This window comes from Camelus ferus, chromosome 1, assembly GCF_009834535.1.
Source record: "Camelus ferus isolate YT-003-E chromosome 1, BCGSAC_Cfer_1.0, whole genome shotgun sequence".
In the NCBI taxonomy this organism is placed as follows: domain Eukaryota; kingdom Metazoa; phylum Chordata; class Mammalia; order Artiodactyla; family Camelidae; genus Camelus; species Camelus ferus.
Window position 1 is genome coordinate 33,222,457 of NC_045696.1, and position 17,305 is coordinate 33,239,761.

Consider the following 17,305-nt stretch of genomic DNA (forward strand, 5'->3'; position numbering starts at 1 on the left):
TAGCAAAATTAAGCACTAGAATGTTACCAAAACTGTTGTTTTTATCCTACATCCTGCCTTCTGGGAGGTTAAACAATATCCTTAATATGAATATATCCTTAATTTGCTTTGATTTTCAAAGTAATTTTCTACATGTGTTGTATATCCCTAAAAATACTTTGTTTAATCATGCCTTTACTCCAGTTTCCATCATTATAATATTATGCTATTTGTTGATATCTGGGATTTTAAAAATTCCAATTAAGGTACTATTTCTAAGATGTATGGATTCTACTCCATGATTTAACAACAGTTTTAGTAATCATATAGAAAGTAGGTTACATTATGTTTTTATTTTGTTTTGTTTTATTTTTTTACTTTCTACTCTTTGATTGCTTCCCAAACCCACTAGCACAATCCATAAGATTCTAGCCACTGGCTGCTTTTTTCATGTCACTGTGTGGGCATGAAATTGTGTCCTATAACCATCCTAGATTTTTAAAACTTTCTTGAAGGTAACAAGTCCTTTTCCACCACAGGTAATTGCATCAATGGTTTATTTCCTTCAACAGGGATAAATTCCCCATTCTAACCTCAATTTCACCTAGAACAGTTATACAAATTTTCTTCAAAAGTTTTGACTCCTGCCACTCAATTTACTCTTTCCCAAGAGTTTTTGCTGTATTCATGGAACCCATTAAAATTTACAAACATTCATGTGTTCTTTTGTTAGCTTTCTAATCCTTAATGTGAGGTGGGAGTGCTTATTAAATGTGTAAACTATAATTCCCATGACAGTCATTGCATGTTATCCAGTACTACATGCTTAATACCAAGTACTAGGCCACATGCTAGACACTAAATAAAAGTTGTTGAAAAGAAGAGTGAAAATTAATTTCCTGTAACCCATGGAACATATAGCTGAACAGAACAAGCAAGTTCTCAAGCATTGATTTACAAATTCTTTTAGTATATATTTATAGAGACAGGATTAATTAAAAAGGAGAAAATACAACACATTCTATATTTGATTATGTAGCAAAGCCAAGATCCTATCTGAAAAACATTCATTCTAAATTTATGAGAGTGATGTCACCAACATAGTAACATAGGTCATTCCTGACATGCTCCCTCTCACAAGAAACACAACTACATACAGTTCATGGATAAGACACCACTGAGGAAATCCTTGAAATGGGAATGAGCCTGAAGCACCCTCTCTCCTCCCCTCTTCATCACAGAGACCAAGACAGACAGCATTAGAAGGGTAAAAGGAGTGGTTATTCACTGACTGCATTGCACCTTTTTTAGGTGTGCACACCACACCAGTGTGGAAAGAAAGCTCAGTGTAGGCATCCAGCTCCCTTAGCATTGTGAGTCACTTCTTGGGAGTCCCCACTCCAGTCTCACCTCATGAAAATCGTGGGGGAATCTGCAGGGCTTGACCACTGGGAATTGAATTATGACCAAAAAAAGTGGGGAGAGTCTTGGCAGACCAAGTAATGGATCTTGGCAGACCAAGTTCCTACCTGCAGCACCCAAGTAGTAATCCCAACCAGTGACTCTGCTCATCTGTAGAGTCAAAACAGTGATGCAGTCTGAGCAGGGAACTCAGCAGGGTGAAATCTATGTTCTTAAGTGAAGAGCTTTGCTTACTGTAAAGCCTGGTCTGCTCCTGCCAAGGCAAGGGAGCTGAGTCAGAGCTATGCCCACTGCTGAATGTAGTTCCTGGTTCCACTCCACTAGAAAGGCTGGCCAGAATACCTGAAAGATGGCCCCGCATCACTTGAGCAGAAAATACCACAGGCAGAGATGACTGTCCACAGAGCAAAGCTAGTATCACTGTTCAGCCAGTGAACTTGGGGCACTGGTTCACAGTTAAGACCACAGAGCCTTGTCAACTTTGGAGATGGCTGTGCAGGGAGAGGGATGAGATCTTCGCCTGTGCAGGGAAACTTAGTTTCACCCCAGCCCATTGTTGAAGACAGCACTCAGCCCGCCCTACCAGGAAAGCTAACCAGAGCACATGGGAAACTGCATTGCTCATCCAGCAGCCCTGCTTACAGTGGCTCTGAGATAGAGAGCACAACTCATGGCCCTCCCTGTCTGCAGAGGAAAACCAAAGGCTCCATCTGGTTAGGGGATTCACTGCATAGTCTTGCCTGATTTGAATCCCTTAACAGTGAGCAGTGTAGGCCCTAGGGACTGCTCTGCTGACCTGCCAAGGCAGGGAAGCTGATTTGTAGCTTCACCTACTAATGAGCATAGTACTCAGTCTGACCACCTAGTTAGCTTGACCAGAGAGTCCAGGCAACCATGGAGCCCATCCTACAGCCTTGCTTGGGTGGGAAACCAAATCAGCAGTCCTATCCAACTATTCTCAGCCAGTGGAACACCCTCCCACCTCTGACCACGGGGCAGTGACCTCACCACAAAATAGGCCCTAATAGTGAGCACACCTGCTCAAGAACATCACCAATGGACCCATTCAGAAACCCAAACCAAACCCTAAAGAAATAATGACTTATGGACTGTTGGACAAAGAATTCTGAATTTTCTTAAAGAACTTTAGTGAAGTGCAAGAACACATAGATAACTCAGTGAAAAAAAGAAAACAATGCATGAACAAAACAGGAAGTTCAAAGAAATAGAAACCACCATAAAATAGAAATCCTAGAGCTAAAATATACAATGACTGAACTGAAAAATTCAATACAGAGCTTCAAAAGCAGATTTCACCATGTAGAAGAATTCATGACCTAGAAGACAACACATTTGAAATTATCCAGTCAGTGGAGGAAAAAAAGAATGTAAAAGAGTGAAGAAAGCCTATGAGACTTAAAGGAAGCAAAGGAAAAAATATCTGTATTGTGGAAGTTCCAGAAGGAGAAGAGAAAGCAAAAAAGACAGACAGTATATTTAAAGCAATAATGACTGAAAACATTCCAAATGTGGAAAGAAAAATGGACATCCAGATTCATGAGGCCCAAAGTATCTCAGATAGGTTGAACCTGAATAGAGCTACACCAAAACACATAAAATTGCTGAGCATCAAAGACAAACAAAGAACTTTAGAATCAGCAAGAGAAAATAGAGAAGTTGCTTACAAGAGAACCCCAATAAGACTTTAGGTAGATTTCTCAACAGAAACTTTCAGGCCAGAAGAGAATGGAATGATATATTGAAAGAAAAATAAAAAACGGTCAATCAAGACTTCTATACCTTGCAAAACTGTTCTTCAAAAGTGAAGGAGAAATAAAATCTTTTTCAAACAAGTAAAAATTGAGGGAGTTTATTACCACTAGCCTTCCCTATCAAAAATTCTAAAGGGGGTTTATTTTAATGGAAGCATGAGGGTGCTAGATAATATAAAAACAGAAGGTAGTATAAAACTCATTGGTGATGTTAAATATAAAGTCAAAGTTAGATTTTTGTAATATGGTAATGGCTGTATGTAATTCATTTACAACTGTAGTTTTAAGTTAAAAAACAAAAGTTAAAAAAAAAAGAACATTAACTTCAGTAATCTGTTAGTGTATACACAATATTAAAAAATATGTAAACTGTAACAACAATAACCTAAAATGTGAGGGTGAGGAGAAGAAAAAGTGATAAGTTTAGAAATTCCATGGAAGCTAAGTTGTTGTATACAAACATGCTAAACAAGTCAAAGCACACTAGTACCAAAAGTCATTAAAAAAAAAAAAAAAAAAGACTAAGAAAGGATGAACAATGGATCTACAAAACAGCCAGAAACAATGAACAAAATGGCAATAGTAAGCCCTTACCTTTCAGTAATTACTATAAATGTAAGTAGGTTAAATTCTCCAATCAAAAGAAATAGAATGGCTAAATGGATGAAAAAACAAAACCCAACAATATGCTACATACAAAAGACTCCCTTTAACCTTGAAGACACACAGACTGAAAATATCGGGTTGGAAAAGGTATTTCAAGCAAATGGTAACTGAAAAAGGGGAAGGGCTGTAGCTATACTTATATCAGTCAAAATAGACTTTAAACTAAAAAACAGTAAAACAAGGAAAAGAAGGTAATTACATAATGATAGATGGGTTAAGCCATTAAGATAAAACAATTATAAATATTTATGCATCCAACACTGTAACACCTAAAAAGGTGAAACTTAACAGAGCAAAAAGTAGAAATAAACAGCAATATAGTAATAGTTGGGGACTTTAATACCCCACTCTCAACAATGGATAGATCATTCAGATGGAGAATAAATAATTGCAGATTTGAACAACATTATAAAACAAATGGACCTAACGAACATACATAAAGTATTCTACCTGATAGCAGCAGAATACACAATCTTCTGATGCATACCTCAGAGCTTGGGCAGTGGCCTCACACAAAATGAGGCCCTATTAGTGTGCCTGCCTGCTTGAGAACATCACTGGTGGACATTCAGAAATCTAAACTGAAATATTTTCTAAGATAAACCATATGTTAGGCCACAAAACAAGTCTTATCAAATTCAAGAAGACTGAAATCATACCAAGTATCTTCTCTGACTACAATGGTATGAAACTAGATAATAACAGGAGGAAAACTCATGAATATATGAAAATTAACACCCTAGCAAACAACCAATAGATCAAAGTTGAAATTAAAGGCAAAATAAAAACTTATTTTGGGACAAACACACACAGAAACACAACATACCAAAACTTATGGGATGAAGCAAATACTGTTCTAAAAGGGAAGTTCATAATGAAAAAAGCTACATTAAGGAAAAAGAAAGATTTCAAATAAACAACCTAACTGTAATTTCTAGTCTCAAGAAACTAGAAGAAGAACACTAAGCCCAAAGTTAGCTGACAGAAGAAAATAATAAAGATTGGAGCAGAAATAAATAAAATAGAGAACAGGAAGACAATAGAAAAGATTAATGAAACTAACACTTGGTTCTTTGAAAAGATAAACAAGATTTACAAGCCTTTAGTTAGATTAATCACGTTAAAAAAGGAAGAGGACCAAAATCAACAAAATTAGATATGAAAAAGGAGATATTACAACTGTCACCACAGAAATACCAAGGATTATAATATTCTGCTATGAATAAGTATATGCAAACAATTGGGACAACCTAGAAGAAATGGAAAAGTTCTTAGAAATGTACAACCTACCAAGACTGATCAGGAAGATACAGAAAATGTGAACAGATTAATTACTATTAAGGATTTTGGATCAGTAATTTAAAATCTTTCAAGAAAAAAAATACCAGAGAAGCAAAATGGCGGAGTAGAAGGATGCTTGTAGCTCACCTTCTCCCACAAATACACCAAAACTCACATCTATCGACCTACTCATCCAAGCAGAGCACGTGCTGAACTCCCACAGAACATCACCCTCTTCAAAAGACAAAGACGCCAAAAAGCTGGTAGGAGAAAAGGAAAAAAGAAAGAAGAAAAAGCAAAACAGTGCGGGACTGATCCTGTAGGGAGGGAGCGGCAAAGGGTCTCCCCCCTCCAACGGAGAGGCCAACGGGACGGAGAGGGAGCCTCCAAGGCTCAGATCTGCCCCGAGCACCCTTGACCGACAGAATTGAGTTAAATGGGCACAAAGGGTCCCCACAACACCCAGCCTGAGACGTGAGCTGGCAGCTGGGGCCAAGACAGGCTGCTCAAGCCAGGTGGAAGACTGGGGCGGCTGCACTGAGGCAGCCCTGGGGGGACTGCAGGGGGCTGCACACCATGGCTGGGAGGGGATACGGAGCAGAACAACCTCAGTCCCCCATAAATTGTAAAAAAAGCAAAGCAACACAGCTTGTGTGCCCTGTGGGGAGGGGCGCCGTAGCCTTTGTCTCCTCAGACCTGTGCTGCCATTACTGGCGCTTCTCGCGAGAAGAGAGGCAGGGCGCAGCCACAGCCGCCATCTCCTCCTGTGCGCAGTTGGGGCCGAGACCTAAATCTGCACCTGGGGGCTCTGCAATCTCCTGGGCAGGACTGAGATTTATTTACAGCCCAAGGCAGATAGGATCTTTCTGCCCTGGCACTTCAGAGAACTTGTGCTGCCAAGACAAACAAGGAGCTGAGATTTGGCACAGAGCAGGGGCAGGGCCGTTCCATGGTCTTCCAAGAGCCCGCCTTCAGAGCACCGACCCAAGGCAGAGTGGGTAGCTGCACAGAGCAGCAAAGCGACCGGTGCCAGGAGAGGGTGGGCAGCCAACCGCCTTCCTGGCAGGAACGCAGCACCTAACCACGGTGCTGGGAGGGGGTGCAATCCGCCCACCTGCCTCGCCTGAGCACAGCATCTGACTGCGGCATTTGGAGGGGGAGCAACAGCACCCCTGCCCACCCACGGGGAAAGAGCTCAGCACCTGACCCAGTGTTGGGAGGGGGTGCGATCTGCTAGCCTACAGCCAGCCACTGGGAGCAGCACAGACGAAGGCGCCAACAGAGGGCCTCTGGAAACAGCAAGCTGAGTTCATGAAACAGGGTGAAGACACAAAGACCTCTCGATAAAATCATTAAGAGCAGACCGTCTCCAGGAGAACTACATAACTGATACTCCTTAAGCCACAGTGTCTGAGATATGAGCAATATGAAGAAGCAGAGGAACGACTCCCAATTAAAAGATCAAGAGAAATCCCCTGAAAGCACAATCAAGGAAATAGACATTGATGGCCTACTAGATCAAGATTTCAAAAAAGGAGTGATCAAAGTACTGAAGGAACTAAAAGAAATAGTGTTTAGAGATATAAAATATGTCAAAAATGAAATAGAAGCTATAAAGAAGAGCCAGGTAGAATTAGTAAACTCATTTGCTGAGATGAGAGCTAACCTAAAGGCTGTACAAAGCAGGCTAGATAATGCAGAGGAATGAATTAGTGACCTAGAAGACAGGATAACAGAAAGCACCCAATCAGAACAGCTGAGAGAAAAACAAATAAAAAACAATAAAAACAATATAAGGGACCTATGGGATAATACAAAGCATGCCAATCTACGCATAATAGGGGTTCCAGAAGGGAAAGAAAGAACAAAGGGGATTGAAGAGGTATTTGAAGAAATCATGACTGAAAACTTCCAAACCTAAAGAAGGAATCAGATATCCAAGTACAGGAGGCTCAGAGGGTCCCAAAAAGGAAGAACCCAAACAGACCCACACCAAGACATATCATAATCAAGATGGCCAGAGTCAAGGATAAAGAAATGATCCTCAAGGCAGCAAGAGAAAAATAAAGAATGAGTTACAAGGGAACCCCCATAAGGCTCTCAGCTGATTTCTCTACACAAACACTACAGGCCAGAAGGGAGTAGCAAGATATATTCAAAGTCCTGAATTAAAAAAAGATGCAGCCTAGGATACTCTATCCAGCAAGGCTATCCTTTAGAAGGAGAGATAAAGAACTTCATAGACAAGCAAAAACTAAAAGAGTTTAGCAACACTAAACCCATGCTAAAAGAAATACTGGCAGGTCTACTCTAAATAGAAAAGCAGGATGCTACAAAAATGAGAAACTCATAACTGGAAAGGAGATAACTGTCATGAATTACAAAAAGAATAAACACAAAATTGTAAAAGAAGACATCTAAATCATTAAGAGTGGGAGAGGGAAGCAAGGAAAGCCACTGTGGAAAACAGTATGGAGATTCCTCAAAAGACTAGGAAAAGACTTACCATATGACCCAGGAATCCCACTCTGGGGCATCTATCCAGAAGGAACCCTACTTCAAAATGACACCTGCACCCCAATGTTCATAGCAGCACTATTTACAATAGCCAAGACATGGAAGCAGCCTAGATGTCCATCAACAGATGACTGAATAAAGAAGAAGTGGTATATTTATACAACGGAATGCTATTCAGCCACAAAAACTGACAACCTAACGCCATTTGCAGCAACATGGATGTTCCTGGAGAATGTCAGTCTAAGTGAAATAAGCCAGAAAGAGAAAGAAAAATACCATATGAGATCACTCATATGTGGAATCTAGAAAAAAAAAAAAAAAAGAAAAAAAAATACAAACCAGAAACAGACTCATAGACCTAGAATACAAACTTGTGGTGCCAAGAGGGCGGGGGGTGGGGGTGGGTGGGAAGGGACAGACTTGGATTTTAAAATGCAGAATAGATAAACAAAATTATACTGTATAGCACAGGGAAATACATACAAGATCTTGTGGTAGCTCATAGTGGAAAAAAAATGTGACAATGAATATATATATGTTCATGTAAAACTGAAAAATTGTACTCTACACTAGAATTTGACACAACATTGTAAAATGATTATTACTCAATAAAAAAAATGTAAAAAAAAAAAAAAAGAAAGAAAGAAAATACCAGTACCAGGAGTACCTGGTGTATTTCACCAAACTTTTAAAGAAGAATTAAAGTCAATCCTTCTCAAATTCTTCCAAAAAATGAAACAAGAGGGAACACTCCCAAACTCATTTTACAAGGCCAGCATCACACAGAGTCAGGGAAGAATTTTAAAAGAAAAACAACTATAGAATATCCTTAATTCATGAATATAAATATAAAAATTCTCAATAAAACACTAACAAACAGAATTAAGCAACTCACTGAAAGGATTATTCACCGTGATCAAGTAGGATTAATCCTTATGATGCAAGGATGGTTCAACATATGCAAAAAATACAATATGATACATCACAATGATAAAATAATACAATATGACACATCACAATGATAAAATGATAAAATTATATGATCATCTCAATAGACACAAAAAGCATTTGACAAAATTCAACATTCATTCATTGGATAACTCCTAACAAATTAAGTAGGTATAGAAAGAAAGTACCTAAACATAGTAAAGGTCATATAGGAAAAGTTCACAGCTAACATTATACTCAGTGGTGAAATACTGAAAGCTTTTCCATTAATAACAGGTATAAGACAAGGAGGCTAACTCTTAACACTCCTACTCAACATAGTACTGCAATTCAACCAGAGCATGAGGTAAGAAAAATAAATGAAAGGCATCAGGATTTGAAAGGAAATACAGCTGGCTCTATCTGCAGATGATTGGTTTTATATAGAAAATCCTAAAGACCCCACCAAAAGCTGTTAGATGCAATCAACAAATTTTGTAAAGTTGCAGGATATGATATTAATACACAAAGTACTACAGTTTTATAGACTAACAACAATTTATCTGAAATGAAAGAAAACAATCTTATTTACAATAGCATCAAAAATAATAAAAATACCTAGGAATAAATTTAACCAAGGAAGTGAGAGGGCTCCACTATGAAAACTGTAAGACTTTGATGAAAGAAATTAAAGAAGACACAAATAAACAGAAAAGTATCCCATGTTTGTGGATCTGTAGAATTAATGCCGCTAAAATGCCCATGCTGTATGCAAAGCCATCTATAAATCAATGATCAAGATTCCAATGGCATTTTTTATAGAAGTAGAAAGTAATTTCTAAAATTTGTAGAGTACCACAAAAGACCCTGAATAGCTAAATCAATCCAGAAAAAGAACAAAGCTAGAGGCATCACACTTCCAGATTTCAAGCTATATACAAAGTAACAGTCATTAAAACAGTATCATACCACCATGAAAACAGACACATAGACCAAGAGAACAGAACTGAGCCCCAAAATAAGCCCATGCATATATGGTCAACTAATACTTGACAAGGGAACCAGGAATACTCAGAGAAAAGGATCCTTTCAATAAATTGTGCTGGTCAAAGGGGATATTCACATTTAGTAGAAAAACTAGACCTCTATCTTACACCACTCACAAAAATAAACTCAAAATGAGTTAAAGACTTAAATGTAAAACTGGAAACCATAAAATTCATAGGAAAAAAACCACAGGAAAAAGGATCTGTGACATGAGTGTTACTCTTTGGATATGACACATAAAACACAAGAAATAAAATAAAAATACTGATTGGGCCTACGTGAAACTACAAGGCTTCCGCACAGCAAAAGAGATGATCAACAAAATGAGAGGATAATCCAAAGAATGGGAGGCTATATTTGCAAACCATACATTAGAGAAGGAGTTAATATCCAAAATACAGAAAGAACTCATACAACTCAATAGCAAGAAAATAATCCATTTGAAAAATGGGCAAAGGACCTGAATAGACTTTTTTTACAGAAAGATAAATAAATAGTCAACAGGTACTTGAAAGGTGTTCAGCATTACTAATCTTCAAAACCACAGTGAAATATCACCTTCCACCTATTGGAATAGGTAGCATTAAGAAGGAGATAATAAATATTGGCAAGGATGTAGAAAAAAGGGAACCCTTGTGCACTGTTAGTGGGAATATATTTGTACAGCCAATGAGGAAAACATTATGGAGGTTCCTCAAATAATTAAAAATAGGACTTCCAGCAATTCCACTTCTGGGTATTTATCCAAAAAAACAAAACATTAACTTGAAAAGATACCTGCACCCCAATGTTCGTAGCAGCATTATTTATAATAGCCAAGGCATGGAAAGAAGCTAAGTGTCCATTGATGGATGAATGGATAAAGAAGTAGAAGTTGGGATATAAATATAATTTATACATACACACGCACACACATATACAAAATATAATATTATTCAGCCATAATAAAGAAATTCTGTCATTTGTACCAACCTGGATGGACTTTGAAGGCATTATGCTAAATTAAGTAAGTCAGAGACAAATACTGTATGATCTCACTTATACGTGGAATCTAAAAGAAAATAAACAAAAATGCCCCCCAAACAAATAAACACATAGAAAAGACATCAGATTTGTGGCTACCAGATTCAGGGAGTGAGGGGAGGAGTACTGGATGAAAGTGATCAAGAAGTACAAACTGCAGTCAGAAGATAAATAAGGACTAAGGACTAGGGGTGTAACGAATAACATGATGACTATAATAAACACTGCTTTTTGGTGAATTTGAAAGTTGTTAAGAGAGTAAATCCCGAAAGTTCCCATCACAAGGGAAAATAATATTTTTTCTTTTTTTAACTATCTACATGAGATGATAAATGTTAACTAAGCGTCTTGTGGTAACCATTTCTCACTCTACGTTAAGTCAAATCATTTTGCTGTACACCATAAACTTATACAGTGATGTCTTTCAAATCTCAATAAAACTAGAAAAAATAAATGTATATATGTGCATCTGTAGACAATACCAGGATAATCAAGAGCAAACCAATCTAATCTGGTAATTTCACATGACGGACCATTATTCATTCTTTCAGGGTTCTCTCATTGTTAATCCTTTGACAAACTCGATTATTTTAACTGAGCAAGCTTTTAAAATAATCTTATGAAAATTACAACATTTAAAACAGAGATTGAGGAATTCACTGCAAGACACTAATAATTGTAGCCTAAAGCAATATGCTCAGATAAAGACTATTCAAGTGAAGGCAATGTCCATACAAGGGCCAGTTAGCTTTCAATTAAAAAAATCCTCCTCATGATAAATAGATGCTACTCATAATATAGATCTTTTGCAAATATGTGCTACAGACTCAAATTAGAAACAGGCAAGTGACTACATCGACAGAGCATGCATGTATGGACCTGGAAAAATGATTCATAGTACATACACTACCAACCATAGATCCTATAATAGACCTGCTGTAGCTCACTGTATATAAATAAAGGTGAGCTCATTTTCATAGCTATGAGGAATAACTGTTATATATATGATGATTTTAACCTTGCAGTATATAATTATAATTTGCTAAAAGACATAAGTATTTGTGGGATTTTAAATAATAATTCAAGAATGGTCAGTATCATGAATGGAAAGATATATTACACCAATTTTTTTTGAAACTTAATGTCTAAAAGTGGTGACAATCTTGTTTTGTGTAACAGCTAGAGATTAAGAAGCTATTGACTATAAAATGCATGTATGATAAAGTGCTCTTTTTTCATATAAATCCAAATCTTTGTACAGCTTTTTTTTTTTTTCCAAGATGGATCTATCCCAAGTGTCAAATGAAACTGATCCAAAGTCATCACAAAACTAAGCCAGGATATGACTTTATTTTGGATTCATCCTATTTTAGTTGTGAATTCCAAATATGAACTGCTGACGAGAATGATCTGAAATTGATCTTGAAACATTTAATTACAAACTGATTTTGATCTGAATAGAATTGTAACTCCTGCATTGATATATCACCCAAGGCACATGAAATATCTTTAAAACTCAGAATTGTTATTACTACTTTACCAATGAGAAAATATATAATCTGGAGAATGATGCTAGTGTTTCAAGTTGGCACCAGTTAAAATGATATGGTTTATAATAACAACTAGAACCTCAACACAGTATAGCGATTTTGTTTTCCCTTGATCGTGGCTAGTATCATTTTGGGCTTTTCTCATCTGCTCTTTCGTAATTTAACTATTCTTTTCAATTTTTCTACCTATTTGATTCTAACAAACTCCTTGTGCTCTGTATCACAAGGAAAATAAAGACTACCCATTGTAAACTCCTCCAATCTTTAAACTATCCATCATTTCCTTCTTTCATAGATGTATGAATATCTGTCCTTTCTAAATGTAAATCCCTCGTTTTGCTTTATTTATTCCTCAACCTCTTACCTAGTCCAGAATCTTACTATGTCCATTATCACCCTTTCTTCTGTTGCTTTAATTCTCCAGATAGTTTTCTTTACCATCAAACAACAGATGAGGCTTTTCTTTAACTCTACTTTTACTTCAAGCTGCTGCCATAACATTTTTCTGTATTCCAAAAAATTCTACTGTTTAAACTCCCTTTACTCCTAGAAACATAGCTCTCTGGCTTCTTTCCACCTCACATATTACTCTTTTCATTCAGTGAATAAATAGCTAAGAGTAAAGGTCTCAATTTTTATTCTAAATGGCTTTGCCAGATCAAATGCCCTCTTTTCGAAACTCCTTTCTATGCTAATTTCTGGTTTTCTTTCTGTTACACTGACTATTCACTTTCAGACTTCCCCCTGCTGCTTCTTTATTTTTGACACTCAAATATAGGTAATCCTTTAGAGCTCCATTCTTGACCCTTCCCTCTTCCTGTGGTTTCCAGACTCTACGTTTAGAGTGTACATACTCCCACAGAAAACTCAATCATAGTAACTCCACTTTTATCAGCTTTATACATTGTTCCTAAATGTTATTTAAAACAAAGGATTTGTGGATTAGAAACAAAACAAAACACAAATACACCAGCACCTAGATGACTTCATTCATTATCATCATTTAAAACACACCAGTTGAAAAGCGCATACCTTTTCCCTCAGATTTATCCATTAGATGTCATTGCATAAAGAAGCCTATTAAATCCAAATTCACCGTGTTCTTTCATATTAGTATTTGGGCTGATAGCTCTTCCATGATGGTTTATTTCTCTCTCCCCATTTTTCCTGCAGGTTAAATTTCAACCCAGTCACAAGGCTGAACAAACACGACTAGAGATTGTAAACACAGTGGTACATGCCCAGACAGCAATGAGAAACAACAAAGAGTGGTAGGAACCTTGGTGACCTCGCAGACCAAACAAACACATCTCCCCATCAGATGCTGCTCGCTGACTACCAGTATTCAGCCTTTGGCTAACAGTCAGCATTCGCAGTGCTGGGACTCTGTCACTTTGTCATAGCATTTGATGTTGAACTCTGATTATGGCTAATAACAGGCACCCAGTAATGTTCGGACACAGTGAATAAATTAAGTGAGCAATAGTCAAATGAAATGAAATCCACTTGGACTTTCTAAATGGTTTATCTAGGTCTGAATATGAATGATATCCGGGTGAAGACACAGACAAACATAATAATCACCAAAATTTCTATTTCCTCATCTTCTCTTGAGGGCTTTTAAAAAATTCCTTAACTTAAATATATATACACACACACACACACACACATATATATATATGACACTATCACTACCTTTTAAGCAAATCCACAGGATTTTCCCAAGGAGAATGCAATTACTTTCACTAGCTGATATCAGACACAGTTACAGTCAGAAAAACAAAGTTCTATTTTAAAAGTAAATTCTTGTTCACTCAAAGTAAATGACTCTCTCCAGAATATAAGAAGGTAGACCATACTTTAACATTATTAATGTCCCAGACAATTGATAATTTACTAAGATTAGAACATATTTTCCTAACAACTCTCCTATTGTAGAATTAGACTCAATATTAATTTTATCATGTTATCAGCAGTCTACTAAGTATATACCAAATTCAATTTCTGCCTCTTAGAAAAGTGCAAATTAAAATAATATACTAATGTTAGTAATTCTCAGTTTTTGTATTATGCCACCAAGTTAAAAATAAACATTTAAAAATGTTAAAACTTTAAAGAAGATTATTTTACTCACTAAGTTATGTTGGCTATTTTATTGAAGAGATGCTGGAGATGAGGATGTTGGAGACTTTAGCAAGCAAGTCTTCATGAACTAGGTCACCTAGGAATAGAAAATAGGATAAAATGAACAGAGAGTCCATTTCAAAGCCTAAGGGTGGGGAGGGAGAGAAAAAGGAGCCCAAAAACTAACTAAGAAGAAAATATGGAAGGATTGTGCACAAACATACAGAAACTCAAGAATATGCACTGAGGGAGAAAACAAGGAAATGGATAGTTTAGAGATGGAAGGAGTAAACACTGGGTCAAATACAGGAAAGAGGCCCTATACAGTAAAGACTTAACTTTTTTTCCCCCTAGTTATGGATGACTTTTGCAAAAGGAAATGTACTAATTAACCTTAGTAAAATAAAAGTAAATGTGTTAGAAGGGAACCAGAGACCTGTTTGCTATGGGCTATAGAAAAAATGGAAGGCAGAGTCTGTTACTTTTTAAATTTTTTTCAGTGTAGAAATAGGCTTTTAAGTATTCTATATTGAAATCATTTGTTGAAGTTTCTAACTCCTTCACTGTCAGCTTTTCAAAGGCAGAAGCATGACTTTGTTTTTTGTCCTTACTTTGGAGTCGGTATTCATTCTATACTGAATTTTCTGTGAATAGTAAGTAAAGGAGAAAGACATACATGCTAAAATTATTTATAAGAAGAGTTGTTTCTTATCAATCACAGGGATGAAGTACATGACCCTAATTACCTTTTAGTTTGTGATATCTTTTTTATTTTAATGTAACAGAGCATCAACTGGTATTAACAATTATAAGCATATTTATGTTACTTAAGTCTCCTAGGAATATCTTTGCTTCTTCTCTCTTTATTAACTTAAAAAAAAAAAAAAACAAAGATAATTAAAATGCCTGCAACTGAAATTTCCCTCAGGGTCAGCACCACTAATAGAAAGCAAATATTTGTCTGTAACAAAACTAAGTTAAAGTTTTGGATCATTATCTTTTCCACATTACACTCGATACCTGCCACAACCTTTGTATAACTATTTAAAATAAATAATTTAAAATTTTAATTTAAATATATTTAAATGAACTTAAACTGTTTTGATATATAGCCTTAATCTGACTATCTGGCTGTGCTGAATCTAGCTCAATCACAGCTACTTACAATTTAAATTCACATTATTTTGCAGTTGGTCTGAACCTGAAACTTCGAAGTCGTGATTTGGAGTTACATCTGTTTTACTCATTTTATTTTTTTTCTATGATCATAAGAAAAGGAGTAAGATGATTAAGAATAAATGATAGTATTTCCCACTGTCAACAGCAACAAAGAGATTACTGTCATGTCATCTGGCAATAGGTGCATTTGACCACCACCTATATGTAAAGCAGACATTGTACCAGACTCCATTTATTAACAACCATAACAGCAGAAAGTAATTTGATAATCTATTTATGCAAGGTTCTATAGATGATAATCTTCAAAGACAAATGTATTATGCCCCAGAATTCTTAGAGTACTGCTGAGACCTGGCTGGAGTAAATAGGAAGAGGTTGCTTTTTGCTATGCATTAATATTTCTGGACATTGCAATAGCCTCCTAGCTGCACTTTCTGCTTACAGTTTTAGCCTATAATCCATTATTCTCATAGAAGCCAGAGTGATGTTTTTTTAAAACATATTTCCCATGACATCACTCCCTTGTGTAAAACTATTAAAACTCTTGGCATCTCTCATGGAAGACAATTTCCTTGTTTTGCATTTCTCGTGAAGCCCTCCTGCCCCATGTCTAGGCTCCCTCTGCTAATTTAGCATGCTCCTGTTCCCACCCTGTTCCAGCCATACTGATTCTTTTCTTTAATTACTTGAATTAACTAAATTCTTTCTCCTTCTATCTTGAAAATTGTATCTTAATATTTACAAAATTGGTTCTTTCTTAGTACTCACAGGTTAGAGATATCCTCCAGCCTGTCATACTCTTTTATCATTTTATATAATTTTTCTGCCAGACTATCTCTATCAGGTGATGGTCTTTTATGTTTACTGTGTACTTCCTTCCTCAGAGAACCCTCCATGAAAATGGAAATATTGTGTTGTTCACTGATGCATCCTCTATGAGAACAAAGAATGACAGACTGAGCATTCAATAAAGATGTACAGAGGGAAGGAATGCCCATGTATAATTCACTTACACTGAGACAGTGGACCAGTGTAGAAATTAATAAAAGCATTCAAGAATCAGTTCCAAGATGGTGATGTCAGAACTCCAGCACTCAGCTCCTCCCACACGCACTATGAATATACAGCTATGCATGAACAATTTCCTCTAGAACAGAACCAAAAACTAGCTAAGTGACTCTTACAGCAAACACGAAAAGGAAAAAAACATCAAAGCAGGTAGGAGAAGATAAAACACCATCTTGTCATGAATCCCACCCACCTTCAGCACAGTGATAGACAATCAGGAAATTCACAAACCCGAGCTTCTGCCTGAAGAATGACAGGTTTGAACCTCACATCAGGCACCCCAACTTTTAGGACCTGTGCCTGAGAAGTGAGCCTCAAAACATCTCTTTGGAAGACAACAGAGCTTGAGCCCATGAGACCCACAAGACTGCAGTGAGTGAGAAACAAATTTTAAAGACCCACGTGGAACTACCCTGAGGACCCACCACAGAGGCAGCTGACTGAAAAGCACCCAGACCTGTGAAGGAGGCTTATGTTCTTATCTTAAAGCACTGATCTGAGAGGCAGGCATCCAACCTAACACACACGTAGGGCTGGCTGAAATACTCTCCCGGGATGGATGCTGACTAGTATCATCCTTGTTACCTCCCTCTGCCTTGCTCCAGCTTGCCAGTATATCCTAGAGAGAAGCTTGTACCCCCATCTGGTGCCCTGATTTTTTCAGTTGTTACCCACAGGACACCTCTAGATCACCTGAGTCTACTGGCCAGTGGAACTAACACTTGTGAGTCCTACAGGACAGTCACAGAG

The 17,305-nt window shown here is 37.0% G+C and overlaps 1 long non-coding RNA gene across 1 annotated transcript in view; it reads right to left on the bottom strand.

Annotated features, from left to right (window-relative positions):
- The window catches only part of LOC116663033, a 132,569-nt gene that overhangs the window by 58,894 nt on the left and 56,370 nt on the right, over positions 1-17,305 (bottom strand). Inside the window, exon 3 of the long non-coding RNA XR_004319054.1 lies at positions 14,319-14,405. This is a non-coding gene — a long non-coding RNA (uncharacterized LOC116663033). The remainder of the gene's footprint in view (positions 1-14,318; positions 14,406-17,305) is intronic.